The sequence below is a fragment of the Poeciliopsis prolifica genome, unplaced genomic scaffold (assembly GCF_027474105.1).
Source record: "Poeciliopsis prolifica strain line A6 unplaced genomic scaffold, Auburn_PproV2 SCAFFOLD075, whole genome shotgun sequence".
Classification (NCBI taxonomy): Eukaryota; Metazoa; Chordata; class Actinopteri; order Cyprinodontiformes; family Poeciliidae; genus Poeciliopsis; species Poeciliopsis prolifica.
Window position 1 is genome coordinate 209,924 of NW_026562450.1, and position 18,379 is coordinate 228,302.

At 36.3% G+C, this 18,379-nt stretch overlaps 1 pseudogene; it reads left to right on the forward strand.

Annotated features, from left to right (window-relative positions):
- The first annotated feature begins 1,431 nt into the window (after positions 1–1,431).
- On the forward strand, positions 1,432–17,230 carry LOC129352344 (Fc receptor-like protein 5; annotated as a pseudogene).
- Positions 17,231–18,379: the final 1,149 nt, after the last annotated feature.

Sequence of the window (18,379 nt, forward strand, 5' to 3'; positions counted from 1 at the left end):
CAATTTCATGAGCCAGAGTGTTAAAAAAAAGACGTTAATTAGATCTTGTTACAACTGGATATTGGTCCTAATCACAGGATCAATATGAAGCCCTTGATCCAGTCGGAGCAATTTCAGTTTTGTCTTTGCTGTGGAACAACTGAAGTGTTTTTAACAGGGTTTTTTTGCCCGCTGTGACCTTTAACCCCAAAGGCTTCATTTAACAAAAGCAAAGATTACATGTTTTTTGGTGGTTTTGCAAGGACTTCTTCAAAAGATTCCCACTTGTTTTTTTTTTTTTTTTTCCTGGTGGTTCTCACCACTGACCTCAAGTAGGTCATAGTGGGTCTGCTCCAGGCATCCTTCCAGGTTTAGATAACTCTCTGGTCCAACATGGCTAACTGAAATGGCCTAGCTAACTCTTTAGCGTGTCAAAGCCATCCACAGGCCTGCTGACGAGGCTTTATTTGATCCAGGTGTTTTTATCCATGGAGAGAACTAAATCATGTCAGATAGCGGACCCTGAGGGCCGACTTTGGGAACCACCGATGTGCCATTCATAGGTCTGATGGAGAATTTATTTTTTCAGTGTTTCCGTGTGGGAGTTTTGAAAAAATTTACCATGTGGGTGGAGCTATAGTCACTGTTTTCAGTTGTACAGAATCACACCTGGAAGCGTCTGCAGTTATCCAGACGTCTGGCAGTCACTGGGAGAACAGGAGCCACATCACCGACGTCGAGTTCACAGTTTAAAGTAACGTCCTCAACAAAACCAGCAAACGGCACAAGATATTACAGTAACCTCTTTCCCATTCGCCCTCACATGCTTTCCCTCGACTTTTCCCACATTACATTTAAAAGAAATACCATTACCAAATATTTTCATATAGAGCTGTTATGTTATAGTTGTACATTTAAATGGTGATTTTGCTTTGTCATTCTCATGTTTCTGTATGTTTGCCCACTCAGTTGGGGCTTTCCTGTTCAAAACCAGATTTCCACCACATCCGTAGTGAATCTACTCAAAAAAAAAAAAAAAACAAACAAAAAAAATGGACACACTGCATACAAATGGAAAAACCAATTATTAACGATGACACCAGAACAGACCTTTGACCCTTCTTTAGACTAAACCTCTGTGTGGGGGTGTTCAAGCAGTGGAAAGAGTTTGTGGTCAAAGACATTTGTGTTAAAAAATGTCTGTGCAGATGGCCCACCCTTTAACAATCTATATTAGAAACACATTCAACCGTTGCTGCATTGGACAGGAAACCTGATTCTAACACATCACTGTGGTCAAAGCTGCGCCTGCGTACTTTATGAGTATGTATGAGTAAAAGGGAAGGAAACACAGGCACTTTAGAGAATTAATTTTTTTTAGTGCCTTAAATGCGACTTCTCCTTTTGTTTTAACTACTTTAGCGAGAGCAAAGTGCAGCTGCTCCACTCAGCTGTGCAGCAGGTCTGGAAGTGAAGATGGGGGAAACTTTACTCTGCAGACTGGGCTTCTTTTGTAAGTAAATTACTGGATGTCAATTCACTGTTTTGATACAATTATTGTGCAGGGTGGCGAAAGCAGCTCTTTGTTATTTTAGACTATCTTTTTTATAATTACGAAGTTAGTCGAGAACAAACTGTGAACATTTCAGAATCGTAAGAAGACTTGAAAATGATCAAATCGTGTTCGTGTCACATGGCAGTCGGTCGCCTGGATGATTTGTTGCAGCAGCAGAGTAACTGCGGAGAGATCAAATGTGAAAAGCTGGTTTTTGGTGTCGACCTTCTTATTGCTGTCCTATTCAATAAATTAAAATACGTCTGTATTCCAACGAGGATTGTTTGTCAGAGCCTACCTTTCAAAAATAACATTTAGGCAGGTATTGAATGTCGTTTTCATGTTGCCCACATTTCTCTAGTTAATGGTTTTTCATTGGTCTGTGTCAGGGGTCGGCAACCCCGCATGTTGAAAGAGCCATTTTGGAGCAAAAAAACAACAAATCTGTCTGTAGCCGCAAAAAATTAAAAGCTTTATGTGAGATTTATGATGTTAAGCTGTAAGTGTTTATATTTGTAAACACTATAGTAAGGTGCGCTCTGTAGTCTGGAAAGTACGGTACTCTTTTTGTTATTTGATAACTTCTCACTATAGTGCAACCATTCAGGTAATCTTTCTGGACTGGCAATAAATGCAAAGGATTCTGTCCAAGAATTGTAGAATCGGCTGTTTTCCTCGTTTCCCTCTGCTCTCCCACCACCACTCACCCGTCAGCTTGTTTACTGCCTCGCGCCCAGCCAGCTGAAAGAAACGTCACAGGCTTCGACGCAAATCGTCGTTTACAGAAATGTTGAAATTTAACATTTATTCTGCACATATTTATAGCATTGGGAAATATTTAGAGTGATTGTGTCAGAAACCATATTAAAACAAAAAATATATTTCCCACCCCCATCTTTTTCAAATTTCAAAAATTTTTTGAAAAAGCTCCAGAGAACCAACAGGGCGGCGCTGAAGAGCCGTGGGTGTCCGACCCCTGGTCCATGTAATATTCTCATTTTAAATGTCATATTCTCATCAGATGTGAGTGGAAAGTAATCAAGATCAATATTGGTTTATGTTTGTCGGCAAATGTTTCATGTCACCTTAAAAAAACAAAAAACAATCAATGTTTGTAATGATCAATTCTCATTCATTGCAGTGTTGTGGTCCCTCTGCTGTGGATGTGCTGAAGGTAAGAAACATGTTCTTTATGTTTCTAACCATGAATCATGGTAACAGTTTATATATCAGCCATGTAACATAATATCTGACTCATGTTTTCAGTCCCGACAAGTTTACACAGAACAAGAAGCAGTTCTAAATTCATTGTGTTTATTTATTTCTATGATAGATGGAGGTGGAATGTATTTATACTATGTATAGAATAAATTCATTCACATATTTTCTATTATGTCATGACCAATTGGCATATTAATTATGTAATTCCAGAACATTTTACAACCTGGCGTTAGTCAACTTATTTACACTTGTGTATTTCTCTCTGGGTTTGTATTAATTTGGACAAGTTTCAATCCGAGAGCCTTTATTCACATATTTTACTACTTTAGCTGCAGGAGGATTGGCAAATTAAGCTCAGTGATTTAATTGCTGTCCCCATCTTAATTATTTTATTACATAAAGTCCATACTTCTATGTACTTTTTGAGAAAACAGTCACAAGCTTAATTTCTCCACTTTCTTTGTCTTGAAACCTGCGGCCAGAGTTGATCTGACTCATGCTGCTAGAGCAGAAACCGGCTGATAAAATCTAAAGAGTCTGCAAAGGCTGAAGTGTCAAATCTGCACAGCTGAGAGCAGAAGATAACATACACTGAATAGACAGATGCATTTTGTCCTCATTCCCTCAAGTTAAATCAGATCAAACTTCTCTTGTTTTAGGTCAGCTGGAATTACTTAAGTTGCTTCAGTTTGTTAGTGCTAGAAAGTGTGGGTTGAAGTTTTGGTTTGGTTCATCAGAACCAGCAGGACTTTCCCTACAGGCCTCAAAAGAGCCTTGCAGGTGTTGACCCTGTTTCCTGTTCATCACTGTTTCAAGCTTGGACCAGTTGATTGTCTGCAAAAGCAAAAGTGTAGAAATATTGCTGGTAGCAAAACCTGGCAGGGCCCTGATCCCAGAGACCAGTATTAAAATAGTATTATTGATCAGCATCAAATTGAAAAGTTGTTGAATTTTAGACATTGTAATAATAAAAACATTTTCTTGTTTGTTTTGTTCAATTTTATTTTTCTTATCACACTTCAAGTAAGTAATGTTTGTATGAACAGTTTCCATTAAACCCAGTGTGATCCAACATCCCAAATGGACCCAGATATACAAAGGTGAACAAGTTACTCTGACATGTGAGATCCAGGGAGGCGGAGGAGCTGAGTGGACATACGAATGGAGACCAGCCAATGAAAACTCTCCAATGACAAATGAATGGAGGATTATTCCAGCTGTCAGTGGAGATTACAGCTGCAGAGCTGAAACAGATGATAATAAAACAGAATGGAGTGAAGCCCTCAGACTGACAGTGTCAAGTGAGTTAGAATACAAATCTACACAACTTAACCAAGAAAACTGAACCAGAACCAGGTCATGTTCTGATGGTTTGATTGATTTTTCTGCTTTGAATCCAACAGCAGATAAACCCAAAGCCACACTGACAGCAGACCCAACAATCATACCAGCAGGGGCAGCACAAACTGACCTGCTCTGTGGACAGATCTGATGACTGGAAGTTTGAGTGGTTCAGAGATGATGAACCAGTTCAGCTCAGTGGAACCAATGAACAACAAAGTGACGTCAGTGTCTCAGAGAGAGGTGTCTACAGCTGCAGAGGAGGAAGAGGAGATCCAGTTTTTCATACAGAAAAAAGCAACATTCAGAAAATTGGTGAGTTCAGTTCTATTCTGAAATAAAAAACTGCTTTAAAATATTTATCTGTTTATCTGTCAAGTTTTATTACTGTTTGTTGAGCTCAGTTTGTGGTTCACCTTAAAACATAACATGTTTTTTTCTTTGTTAGTAAATATAAAATATTTTATTTTCATATCATTAATGAGGCTGATAATCATAAGCTATAAGAATTCAGCATTTTCAGTTTTTTGCTCAACATAATTTTCTGTCTTCTGACTGAATATTATACATTTAGTGTCTGCGCCGACTGTGAAGCGGCATCCCAGCTGGCCTGTCGTATTCAGAGAAGAGACGGTCACTCTGAGATGTGAGATGGAGGACGATGAAGGAACTCAGTGGACGTATGAATGGAGTCGAGCCAATAGAAACTCTCCAACATCCAAATAAATACAGGATCAACAGCGTCTCTGAGTCTGACAGTGGGAGTTACTATTGCATGGCTAGTAAAGGAGATCAGAGCACAGGCTGGAGTTTTCCCTTTCCACTGACAGTGAAATGTAAGTCTGACAGAAACACCCTCATTTTCACAATCCTAGAACATGGCTTGATTGATTTTTCTGCTTTGAATCCAACAGCAGATAAACCCAGAGCCACACTGACAGCAGGCAGAACAACCATACCAGCAGGGGGCAGCACAACACTGACCTGCTCTGTGGACGGATCTACTGGCTGGAAGTTTGATTGGTTCAGAAAATGATCGACCAGTTCAGCTCAGAGGAACCAATGAACAACAAAGTGACGTCAGTGTCTCAGATGGAGGTGTCTACAGCTGCAGAGGAGGAAGAGGAAATCCAGTTTATCAAACGGAAGAAAGCAAAAAAGTCTCTGTTCTAAAAACCGGTGAGCTTTGTTCTTTTTCTTTAATAAAATAAATTTTTTTGTTTAAATCTAGCATTTGTTTATCAGATGATTTTTTGGAAGCCATATTGTAATCCCAATGATGAGAAAAAGCTTCAGTAAAACAGTTTTTATGTGACTTAAACTCCATTTGAAGATGCCTTAAAATGAAACTGTTGTAAATTTTAATTGAGACATTTTGAGTTTAATCATCTTCAGTATCTTCAGTTTCATGTCTAAACCCTTTTTGCTGCATCTTTCCATTTCTAATACTGAAGGTTTGATCAACTGGACTTTGAAGTAACTTAGAGTTCATGTGCTCGTCTTTGTGTTAGTTGATTTTAATCCAGATGTACGTTAGCTAAGATAAATTAGTGTTTTAGTGCAAAGTTAGTTTGGGAAAAATAAGTGTAAATTTTTGAGATTTTGTCATCTGAAGCAATTGAAAACATTCAGTTAGCTGTTTAATTTATTTTATTTCATTTTATAGTTTTTATTTTATTTTGTTTTATTTATTTTATTATATTTTATATTATTTTATTTTATTTCCGTCTTTACCTGCATATCACACATGCAAACAACCCAAAAAATATTTCTGTCTGTTTTTATGTTGAAAACTGTTTTGTTTTTGTTGAATAGTTTCCAAGCTGACTGGACTTTGAGTTAGAAAACACAATTAATGCGTTTGTTAAAATACATTTAAAAAACTCTTTTTTTTTCTGAATTTATGAGCTCAGAAATTAAAATAGTTTCTATAAAATTGTACTTTTGATTTATTAAATATTCAGCCAGAAAATGTTTGCTTAAACATTGTTGATGTGGGTATCAGACAGGTGAACATTAGAGATAATATAAGGATATTTCTGACTGTTTTCATGTTGAAAACTGTTTTGTTTTTGTTGAATAGTTTCCAAGCCGACTGTGATCCTTCAACCCAGTGGGTCTGTTGTATATAGAGGAGAGAAAGTCACTCTGAGATGTGAGATCAAGGAAGGAGGAAGAACTCAGTGGACATATGAATGGAGAAAAAACAATGGAAAGACTCAGAAAGGATCCAGTGAATACAGCATCAATAAAGTCTCTGAATATCACAGTGGAGTTTTACAGCTGTATGGCTGCAGGAGATCATCAACAAACAGAATGGAGCGATGGCGTCACACTGACAGTGAAATGTGAGTCTGATTTAGAAACTTTATATTGTTTGGATTTAATATAAAACCAGGTTTTCTGTTATTTCTGACTACAAGCAAAATAAAAGCAAGAGACTTTCTGTTAGATAAATAAAAACAGCTTCATGTCACTGAAGTAAACACTACAGAGTCACTCTGCAGTTCAATGTTAAGCCTTTAATGTGGTACTAAGCTATACTGAACATTTTAAGACAGTTTAGTGTTGAAATTGCTTAGTTTTTCCTGAAGTTCTTATATAATTTAGTGATGTGGCCTCTGTGTCGAGGCATTGAAGAGCGTGTATTGAGTAATCAATGAGGGTTATTGTATCGAGGCTTGTGGTGTAGAAACAGGCGGTGACGTTTGAAGCCTCCCAATCGGTCGAATCACATGACTGATTCAGAAACCGGACCTTGTGAATCCAAATGCATTGATGTTTCTCCTGTCATATTTTCTTCTTTCAAGACTGTATTGTATATGTTTGCAATGTTTTTTGACTTTTTATGCAACGGACGTATTTTCCCCTTGTCTGGCAATAATGTAATATTTCCTAAAAAGTATTGCACATGTTGATAATAAATTATCACCAAAACCAAAACAGAGAAACCACCAAGCAAAGATTGGTCACTAATATGATTTTCTTTTCTTCTTGTTTATTTAAAACCCTCAGCAGATAAACCCAGAACCACACTGACAGCAGACAGAACAATCATACCAGCAGAGGGCAGCATAACACTGACCTGCTCTGTGGACGGATCTGATGACTGGAAGTTTGATTGGTACAGAAATAGTCAACAATATTTTGTTGGTCAGTTCAGAGTTATCTCTGTCTCAGATGGAGGTGTCTACAGCTGCAGAGGAGGAAGAGGAGATCCAGTTTTTCATACAGAAACAAGCAACATTCAGAAAATTGGTGAGTTCAGTTCTATTCTGAAATAAAAAAAAAAACTGCTTTAAAATATTTATCTGTTTATCTGTCAAGTTTTATTACTGTTTGTTGAGCTCAGTTTGTGGTTCACCTTAAAACATAACATGTCTTTTTTTCTTGGTCAGTAAACATAAAATGTTTTATTTGTATATCATTTAATGAGGCTGCTAATCAGAAGCTATAAGAATTCAGCATTTTCAGTTTTTTTCTCAACATAATTTTCTGTCTTCTGATTGAATATTATACATTTTAGTGTCTGCGCCGACTGTGAAGCAGCATCCCAGCTGGCCTGTCGTATTCAGAGGAGAGACGGTCACTCTGAGATGTGAGATGGAGGACGATGAAGGAACTCAGTGGACGTATGAATGGAGTCCAGCCAATAGAAAACTCTAACATCCAATGAATACAGGATCAACAGCGTCTCTGAGTCTGACAGTAGGAGCTACAGGTGTATGGCTAGTAAAGGAGATCAGAACTCAGGCTGGAGTCTTCACTTTCCACTGACAGTGAAATGTAAGTCTGACAGAAACATCCTCATTCTCACAATCCTAGAACACCAGACAACATTTTTGGATGCAAAAACTCCTCACATCTGCATTAGTTCTCATGTTAAATGGTAAATCAGAAATAATTTGGTATTTTATAACAGGTTTAGACTACTTTAGCTGAGCCTGGCCATTGCCTTCTTATGCAGCAACACTCAGTTCTAATCTCTCTTCAGTGCTCTGTCTGGGCTTTCTCCCATTGACTTGGATTTTCTCCAGCAGAATTTCTATTGGGCCAATCAGAGAACAGAAGATTTTCTGTGTTGTTTTAGATTTGTACTTTGTCTGTAGTTTTAGAAATGGAAGTGAAGTTCAGTTGATTCTAGTCACGCTTCCAAATACTGGTTTGTGAAAGATTAGTTTAAAATATTTCTTTTTAATCAGGTAAATTGATTAGGAATGAATTCTAATTTTCAACAATAACTTGGCCTGGAAGCATAAAACATCAAACAGCATAAGGGACTCAGAAGTTAAAGTTGATCTGAACAGATTGTTTCCTCAAACAAGCCACTTTCTAAAGTTTGTCTTGTTTTCTGTTTCAATCAGCAAATCGACCAAAGCTTCACTAACAGCAAGTAATAACATCATACCAGCAGGGGGCAGTGTAACACTGACCTGCCTTATTGTCATTGGAGTTGACTGGAAGTTTGACTGGTTCAAACTGGAGTCAGATTCTTCTGCAGCTCAGTCCATCAGAACCAGTGAATCAGACGGAGTCCTCGTCATCTCAGAGGGAGGAGAGTACGGCTGCAGAGGAGGAAGAGGAGATCCAGTTTTCTACACTGAAACCAGCAGAAAGGTCACTATTGAGAAAACAGGTAAACTTGTCTTTATTGTGAAATGAAACATCTTTAGTGCTTCTTTGTTCATCAGTGGTGTTAAAAGTATTATGACTCCAGTGCAACGATCATCATCTGTAACTCCATCTAATGAAGCCTGAAAGCAGAAAATTTGCTCCTGTTCATGTTGATATTTAAACCAGACAATCAATTTCTATGTTGATATTGACAGAGGATTTACTGCAGCAACTTATGTCTGTTTGATGGAAAAACTGTCACAAATGAGATTATATGATGCAAACAGTGCAACATTCTGGCTGCAAGCCAGTAATTTATAGGAAGTGCATATTATATGTCTAATACTGCTTTGTTTTGCTTTATTGTTCTTTACCAGTGATCATTTTATTTTGTTAGTTATAATGAGAGTTGTTAGACAGATATTCACATACACTGGATCAAAAGTTATTAAAATTGTTTTCTCAGTGTGTGAAGTAAATCAAACAACATTTTCTTATTTTAGTTCAACCAGAACAACCAAAATTATTTCTATTTGCTAAATGAGATTAAAAAAAACCTAGTGAGCACATGTGAGATTTTTTTTATTTATTTTCTTTCTTTGAATTAAGAAATGTATTTACCTTTTTGGTCTTTTAAACTGTCTGACTTGAGTCAAATCTTTTGGGTTTCCTTCCTCAACTGTTGATAGGTTAACTATCAATTAATTAGCCTTCAATTAACATTTGAGTAAATTGAAGGCAGACCTGAAACTCACTGCTTCCTTGTTTGAAATGATTGGCATGTCAAAAGCTTAAAAAAAATCCTTCAAAAGATATTTTCACTAAATTTTCTGGCATTTAGCAAATAGAAATAATTTAGTTAATTCTAACTAACTTAAAACAAGAGATTTGATTTCAGACATTAGTAAATAATGTGTATGTGTCTCTTTATTTGGTGTTTGGAAATATCTCCTCTCTGTTACTCATGTGAACAGTTCCCATCACACCAACTGTGATCCAACAACCCAACTGGTCTCAGATCTACAGAGGAGAGAGAATCACTCTGAGATGTGAGATCCAGGATGATGGAGGAACTCAGTGGACGTATGAATGGATTCCAACCAATAGAAACTCTCCAACATCCAGCGAATTCATGATCACTGCTTATAGAAGTGGAGATTATAAATGTAGAGGAAGAAGAGACGGTTTCACCATAACAGAGTGGGGAGTCATCACATTAACAGTGTCCTGTGAGTTCACCCATGTATGAATAATGTTTACATGGATTTTACTAGCAAATTTTAATATGTAATAAAATAATTCTATATGTGTGTTTATACCTCCTCTCTCTCCAGCTCCCAAACCTCAGCCTGTCCTCTCTGTGTCTCCATCATGGCCGAATCCTGGAGCCTCAGTGACTTTGAGCTGTGAGGGTTTGGAGCTTCAATCAGCAGGATGGAGGTTCTTCTGGTATAAAGCTGTTCCTGATCCGTCCAAGCTGAACTATCAACCATCCTACACTTATGAACTGCTTCCTGACAGCATCAATGGGACTGAGCAGAACTCCTTCATCATTAATGGACCGACTCAAACAGCAGGATATCAGTGCAGAGCAGGAAGAGGAGAACCAAAGTTTTACACTAATTACAGTGAAGTAAAGTTTATCTGGTCTGCAGGTCAGTTTGATTCTGTTCTTTCATTTTGGATTTTTATTCCACAGTTTGTATTTTTGATGAGCTCAGGTTTCTAATTAACGTTGTGAATATTGTATTGTGTTTCTCCTGTTTTTTTTTTTTTATTAATAGTGATCAACACACCACTCTGTTAGTTTAGAGAAGATAAATGAAAAGCTGAGACAATTTCGACAACAATAACAAAATAATGTGTTGTTGAAGCTATGAAATAATGATGGATGTGATCCTCAGTCATTTCACTCTTTTCAAAGTTTTGCACATCGTAGGCAAAGAATTAGCTTTTGACTAATTATTTTGGGGAAAAAAGAAGAAGCTGGAAGCAGCAACTGCCTAATGTTTTCCATAGGGTTTGTATAACCCTAACCCCAACATGACAAAATTATTTAGCTTTCTGCTGAAAGTCAGTGATGAAGAGAACTACAACCAGAATACAGGAAAGTGTTTATGGGATCAGAAGCTATAAGGAGAATGTTTCCGTCTGGAACCACTAGGGGGAGCTGTGGCACATGGTCAGCTGCAATAACTTGAAGAAGGAGCTGACAGAGCAGCCAGTTACCTGCTGAACTTTTATTAATACGTTGTTTCATTTTCAGTCGTTTTGGTTGTTATGTGTACTTAGAGTTTTAGTAGTGTTTTACAAAATAAAAATATTGTGTGATGTTTTTACGTTTTAAATATTCATTGATGTATTAACCACTGTAACCTACATTTGTAAATCATATCATTTAAATGCTATTTAGATGTTTGATTAACTATGAATTATTTGCAGAAATATTTGATAGAAGATTCTAAGGTTTTGAAATTTCCTTCCCTTTTAACATTTAAAGGTCAAAAGCTTGGAGTCGTTTTTGACCATTTCTTTTTTAACTGTCACAAAGAAACAAATTAGCAGATTATCACTGTGGCCATTAGTTTTGCTACCTCAATGCTCTGAAAGTCGGACATTATGGACTCTTTTCTTATTTTTTAAAAAAGTATATCAACAACTTTAATAAGATCAGCATTTATTTCATGTTACTCATATCTTCTTTCTTTCTTTTTTGTTGTTTTTGGTGTCTTTGGTTTTTACACTAATCATTTTACAGCTTATTTTACAATCACAGCTCAATGAACATTGTTTTTTACATTTTCTCAACACAACTGCTAAGAAAAATTCTGTAAAATTCTGTGTGTGTTTTTTCAGACTCTCATCCAGCAGCTTCTCTCTCAGTGAGTCCTGACAGAGTTCAACATTTCATTGATCAGTCTGTCACACTGAACTGCACTGGGAACAACACCAAGTGGAGAGTGAAGAGGTTTACAGAATCAACCGGTTCATCATATGTTCAGTGCTTCCACTGGGGGAGGATGTCTGGATCCTCATGTACCATTAACAGACTGGAGGTTCACAGTGGAGTTTACTGGTGTGAGTCTGGATCAGGAGAATTCAGCAATGCAGTCAACATCACTGTACAAGGCAGGTTATGAATTTTTAAAAAGTTATTTTTGTTTACTTTTTATTATTCAGAATGACTAGAGTTTCTGTAGACATATCTCTACAGGAATCTCGTGTTTCCTACATTCTTTTCTCTTCAGGTAAATTTTATAAATGAATTAAGCAAAATTCAGTATTTGACAGATGGAGCTGAAGGGTGTTAACATTTTTTGTCCTTTAAAACTGAACAGCTGAACTTCTTCCTTTGGCTGTTCTGTTTTATAAGCGTGTGATCCAAGTAAATTTTAGAAAAAATAACAGATAACTCCATAGGTGTAGAACGTGGATCAAAATCACTAATAATCAAATGTTTAGAATAGAATAAAAGTCAACTTTGTCCTTTCACGTCACAAGTACAAAGCAAAGAAATGCAGTTTGAGTCCATCCAGAAGTGCTTGAAAATAAGAATGTTACAAATGTACCGTAGGTTTTATATTAAAATATGCTAACTTTAATATTATTGTACAAAATATTATAATATTAGAACTTTGAAAAATTACAACCGCATATTAACAATACATTGAAAAATGTTATATAATCTCTCATGTCTCTTGTCTTTGTGAAATGGAGTCTCATTGCAGTTTTTTTTATTTTGTTTAATATGTATTTTCATCTAAAATAATGCAATTTTTAGGTTGATGTGTGAAATTTTTTGCCATCAATAATAATTCAAAAATAATAATTACTAAGTAATATTAGAAGTGCTGCACAGTATTTTGGATTAATCAGAATCAAAATGAGCCAAACAGCGCTCAGCATTTTTATTGCTGTTGTCCTATAGTTTGTATGTAATTGCAGATGAATTTATGATTCTGGTAAATTATACTTCACCAGCTGCAGTGGCTTCAGAAGGCTTGACTGATCCACAGAGAGCAGACACTCAGTATTTTTATTTCAATCTGGATCAACTCACACAGAGAAAAATAAGCAGATTTTAATGAACAAATCTTTGGCGCTCGAACCGGCAGAAGACTCGCCGGGGAAGATGCTGAGTCCGGCGAAGCTCACTAGTCTTACCCCCCGGTCCGAATACTGGTGATGGAGCGGAGCCTTGGATGGAGGAGCGCGTAAAGCGCCTGGAGAATGGTCATCGGGTTGAAGGTGGAGATGGGGAGGAGGTGGGCGCCCGGAGGCTCGACTTCTTGAATGGACAAGGCTTGACGTTGATTGGCTGGGACGCGCAAGGGCGCCGATCCTGATTGGCCGCAGCGGGGTGTGACGTGATTGAAGTGGATCAGCTTGTTTGTAGATCAGCTGTGTTTTGTCTCCCAGCTTGAATTCACGCCTTAGCTCCATGTCTTAAATAGGAAGAGAAAAAAAAGTGACATTACAAAAGCTGCACATTTCTTCAATATAAATGAGCAGATATACTAATTCTAATACATTTCTGTTATTGTTTTTGCAGCTTCTAATCTTCCTTTTGACTGATTTTCTTTTGCAGTTTAGTATGCAGGAAATGATTCTTGAAATGATTTGAAATTATTTATCAAAAAATTTATGAAAAATAGAGACTGATTGTGTTTTCCATTGGCTCGGTTTAACACTCAAAGATAGAAAATCTACATAAATAACTGAATCTGTCAGGTTCTGTGTTTTTCTGTGTTTTAATTCCGAGTTTCTGTGTCCTGAGTCTCCTCGTTGTCCTGTCTTCCCCTTGATTGTTCCCAGGTGTGTCTTGTTCTCCTGATTACCCTCAGTGTATTTAGTCCCTCCTGTGTCCTTTGTTCCTCGTCGGGTCCTTGTCGTTGTCGTTGTTTGTCAGTTTGTCGTTGTTGTTGTGTTTACCGCCTGTATGACCAGTTGCTACCGGCGTTGAGCCCTGGCTTCCGCTCAGCCGTGCTGCCTGGCCGCAGACTCTGTTGACTGTGTTTTTGTGGACTATTTTCATTAAATTACTCACCATTCACCTACCTGGGTCTCCAGCGTCTGCCTCACCACCTCCACAACTCACCACTTCATGACAGAAGCAGCTTTTTCAAAAGTTTGTCAACAGTTGATTGCTTGTCAGTAGTTGATATTCTGTCTATTTTACAGATGATTATGATGATCGTGTTATCCTGGTGAGCCCTGTTCATCCTGTGACTGAGGGAGATCCCGTGACTCTGAGCTGCAGAAATAAACAACAACAGTTTCTCTCCAATGTGTTTTCTATCATAATGATAAACTCATCAATAATGACAGCAGAGAGGAGCTGAAGATCTCTGCAGTGTTAAAGTCAGATGAAGGTTTCTACAAATGTAAACATTCAGGAAAAGAGTCACTAAAGAGCTGGATGTCTGTTAGAGGTGAGGAGGATTAAAATGTTTGTAATTTAGTTTTATCCAGTTGTTGGAGCTCAAGGTGAGAAATGAATATGTCAATGTGGATGTGACATTATACCTTTGCTTCCTTTCAATATTTAATATTTTCAGGAACTGTGTCCAGTTCTGTTCCCTCCTCGTCTCCTTTACTGCTGATCATTGGACCCATTAGTGGAATCATTCTGATTATTTTCCTGCTCTTATTGTGGCGCTACAAGCAGCACAAAGGTTTGATCACATTGTTTATTTAAACCCTTTAATCAAAGGCACACATTTATTCTGTTCTATGTGACAAATGATTTGAACCACAGAATAAGTAACAAGAAATGTCTTTTCCACAGATTTATGCTCTTTCAGGTCAGTCATTACTTTCCTTTCCTTGATAAAGAACACAGATCTCTGTACTTGTTTGCTGTAACTTTTATCTATTTGTGTTTTAGATCAGAAAAAAACAGTCAGAGATCGACCATCAATCAAGGAGCGGAGAATGAGTTCAGTGTCAGTAGCTCTGCTACTCCAGGTCAGAATTTAATCATATTCTTCTCATGATGCATTTACATCTTTTTATTTTTGTCATCAACTCACATATTTATTCAGTATGTTTAATATTTGCATGTTTTATGATCGTAATTAAAATAAGCCACCATAAAACTGATCTGTTATGACACAATAAACTTACCAAGAATAAAATGTGAGATTCAGTTGAAATATATAAAAAAGATTTCAGATAAACAAGCAAGATATTTTTGTCTTGAATAATTTCACTTTCTAACTGTATGACTTTAATGCTGATGGCCTATTAGACTACTGTTCAAAGAAAATAAATGAAAATCCCAAAACATACAACCAATTACAGAGCATCCGAAAAGTATTCACATCTATGCACTTTGTCGGCCTTTTATATCACAGCCTTGTGCTGTGAAAATTTAATTAATCTCTTTCCTCAAAATTCTCCACACAAATACCCAACAATAATAATGTGGAAAATGTTAGATTTTTCCAAATGTATTAAAAATAGGAAACTAAGAAATCACATTTACATACGTATTTCCAGCATTTCATCAATGCTGGATGCACTTTAAAAAACTTTTGTCTCAAAGTTTTTAAAAACCAGCTGTTCTTTGTAACATTGTTATTATATAACTATTAACCTGGTGCTGCTCTCTGTGGATCAGTCTGTGAAGCCACTGCAGCTGGTGAAGTATTTCTGTTTAAAGCAGATGAACACACAACTGGAGCGCTTAAGAAAACAAGCCGATCTAAAATTGTGAAACATTTTTTGCTGCAGCTGAACCCAGTGAAGTAACGTACACTGCCATTAAGTTCAAAAAGCTCCGAAAAAAGAGTGAGTTCAAAATTACAAACCTTTTACTGCACAAGAGGATAACTGAATGATTTCTAACTGCGTGTCTTTGTTTTGTCGATCTCAACAGGAAAACCCCGTAAACCTGAGGAGCCCGTTATTTACGCAGAAGTGAACACAAGTGCTGCAGGTAAAGTCAGTCGGACTTTATATCAAAATGTGTCTTTGTGTCAATACCCTGCAGGTTCAGATCATCTAACATAATTCTACAAGTATATGTAAAAATGTCAAAAGAGAAAGAATCAAATATATAGCTATAAATGTATATATACATATATATATATATATATATATATATATATATATATATATATATATATATATATATATATATATATTTTTTTTTAGTCTAACATATCTAGTATAATATAATTTACCAGAATCATAAATTAATCTTCAATTACATACAAACTATAGGACAATAGCAATAAAAATGCTGAGTGCTGTTTGGCTCATTTTGATTCTGATTAATCTAAAATACTGTGCAGCACTTCTAATATTTTCCAAGAGATCCTAATGTTTACTGTCTGATCACAGAGATATGATAAACTAAAAAGGCATCAGTCAGGAGAAGGGAAAAAAACCCTCAGTATTTTTATGTCTTAAATAGCAAATGAAAAAAAAAGTGACAGCTGCAAATTTGTGAAAAGAAAATTTTCCTTCCCTTTGTGAAGTTTTAGCTTCCTCAAGATGACACAGTGTTGGATGTTTCCTTTGTCAAATGCAGTCTGTTATTGAAATGGAAAAACGAACTCTCTCTCTTGAATTTGGTTTCAGCTTTTCAGAATCGGACATAAATTTACTGTGGTTTTTTGGTACATAATACAGTGTAAACCATTCCTGTGTTTGATTAAATGAGTTTCCTGTTTCAGAACTCGCTCCAACGTACGCTGAAATCAATAAGAACAGAGCCAAGCGAAACAGGAGAGGTAACACTCAGTTTGCACTCAGTTTCTCATATGCAACATATTTAATCAAATCATTTTAGATTGTAAATTGATGAGATATTTTCACCATAATTCCCAGTTCTATTAATCCTTTTTAGCATTTTGGATGTTTGACTTTGCAGATTTTCCTCTATATGCAATACTTTTTAACTAATGACGTAAGCTTTGTGTGTGGACAGTGTTAGGATCAGCATAACACTGGGAATTAAATTCCTGCTTGTTGATTTTGTTATCATTAATGCTAATTATCTTCATTCACAGAAAAACCTGCAGCAACAGATGAATCAGTTTATTCTGAAATCAAATCAGGGGCAAACTCTGGAAGGTGAATCTGCCTTTTAGCACACCATGCAAACTTAGACGTTTGTGTACATGCTTATCTATTTTGGTACTTTTAAATATAACTAATATATGTCTCTGATCCAAAATGCTGTGAAAGTGTGAAATATATAATCATCTATTTTCTCTATTACATAATTAAAACTTATTTAGTTGTATTAAGTGATACTGTAAGGGAATCCGTATTAAAATCTCTGTCTTTTGGAAATAAACTATAGAATTGTATTATATTGCAGTCTAAGCACTGTGGACTTTTTCATGATGTTTCTATGGGCTCTTAATGTCATGTTTATTGTTTCCTATTTCTACAATGCTGCAGACAAAACATGGGAACAATTGGCTGAAGTTAATGGATGAAAAAATAAATGATGTTTCTCCTTAGATTGAGCATTAAAAAAGCTAAGCTTTCTTTATTTTATTTCATTTTGTACAAACTTGTTACATTTAATAAATATGTCACATTTCAATGTGTATTTTGTGTTTCATTTGTTTATAAAAAAGAAAACACCAAACACCATTTTGAGGGTTCTGGCAGTATAGCCCGTTTCAGCACTGGACAGCTCCCAGAATGCAACACAGCTGTGACGACAGAGCAATGTCGCGGCTCGTGCTCGCGCATCTCTGAATTTCTGTCACTGCGCGGGTCGCGGGCGTTGCCTGTCACTCAAACTGGACGAGTTGGAAAGTGATGTTGCAGAGGAGGTTCCCCTGCTCTGGTATTAACGTGATACAGACGCACTTTATCAGAATACGGAGGAACGGGAACCAACGTAAGCGTCAACTCTAAACGTCACGCTGCTCGTTCGGCTCGCGCGCTCAACTCAAAGCTTTCGAGAGGAAGAAACTCTGAAAGGTCTTATCAGACATTATTGGTTTCTGTCAAAGACCTCTTTAAACTTCGCCCTCATTCTTTCTGACCCTCTATATTGTTGAAGTGACTTCAATAATGTCGGATGTTTCACCTAAAAAGCCCCGCTTGTAAATCCATCAAATTCAAGTCTCCTTCATTGCTCTGTTTGTCACCATAACGAGACAAACACATATATTCATTTGTGTATGTATATATTCATATATTTATATATGTATGTATATATTCATATATTTATATATGTATGTATATATACACATATTTATTTATGTATGTATATATACATATTTACATATGCAATCATATATACATTTATTCATATATGTATATACATATATTTATGTATGTATGTATATATATATATATACATTTACATATATATATACACATATTTATTTATATCTGTATATATACATTTATTTATAGATGAATGTATATATACATATTTTTATGTATGTATATATAGATATATTTATATATAGTCTGTAATTATGAACTCCAAATATTATATTTAGAATTTATTAAATATCCTGCCTAAAATGTTTTCCTATCATTTGTTCTGTATTTGAGCTGCTTGATGGTAGCAGCCCAGACTCATCATGGAGGGGATAATTAGTAGAGTTGGTAGGTAGATTCTGCAAAGAGTAGACGCCTCACAAAATATGCATAGAGAAGCTCAATTTGATTCCAACTGTATCTGGAAAT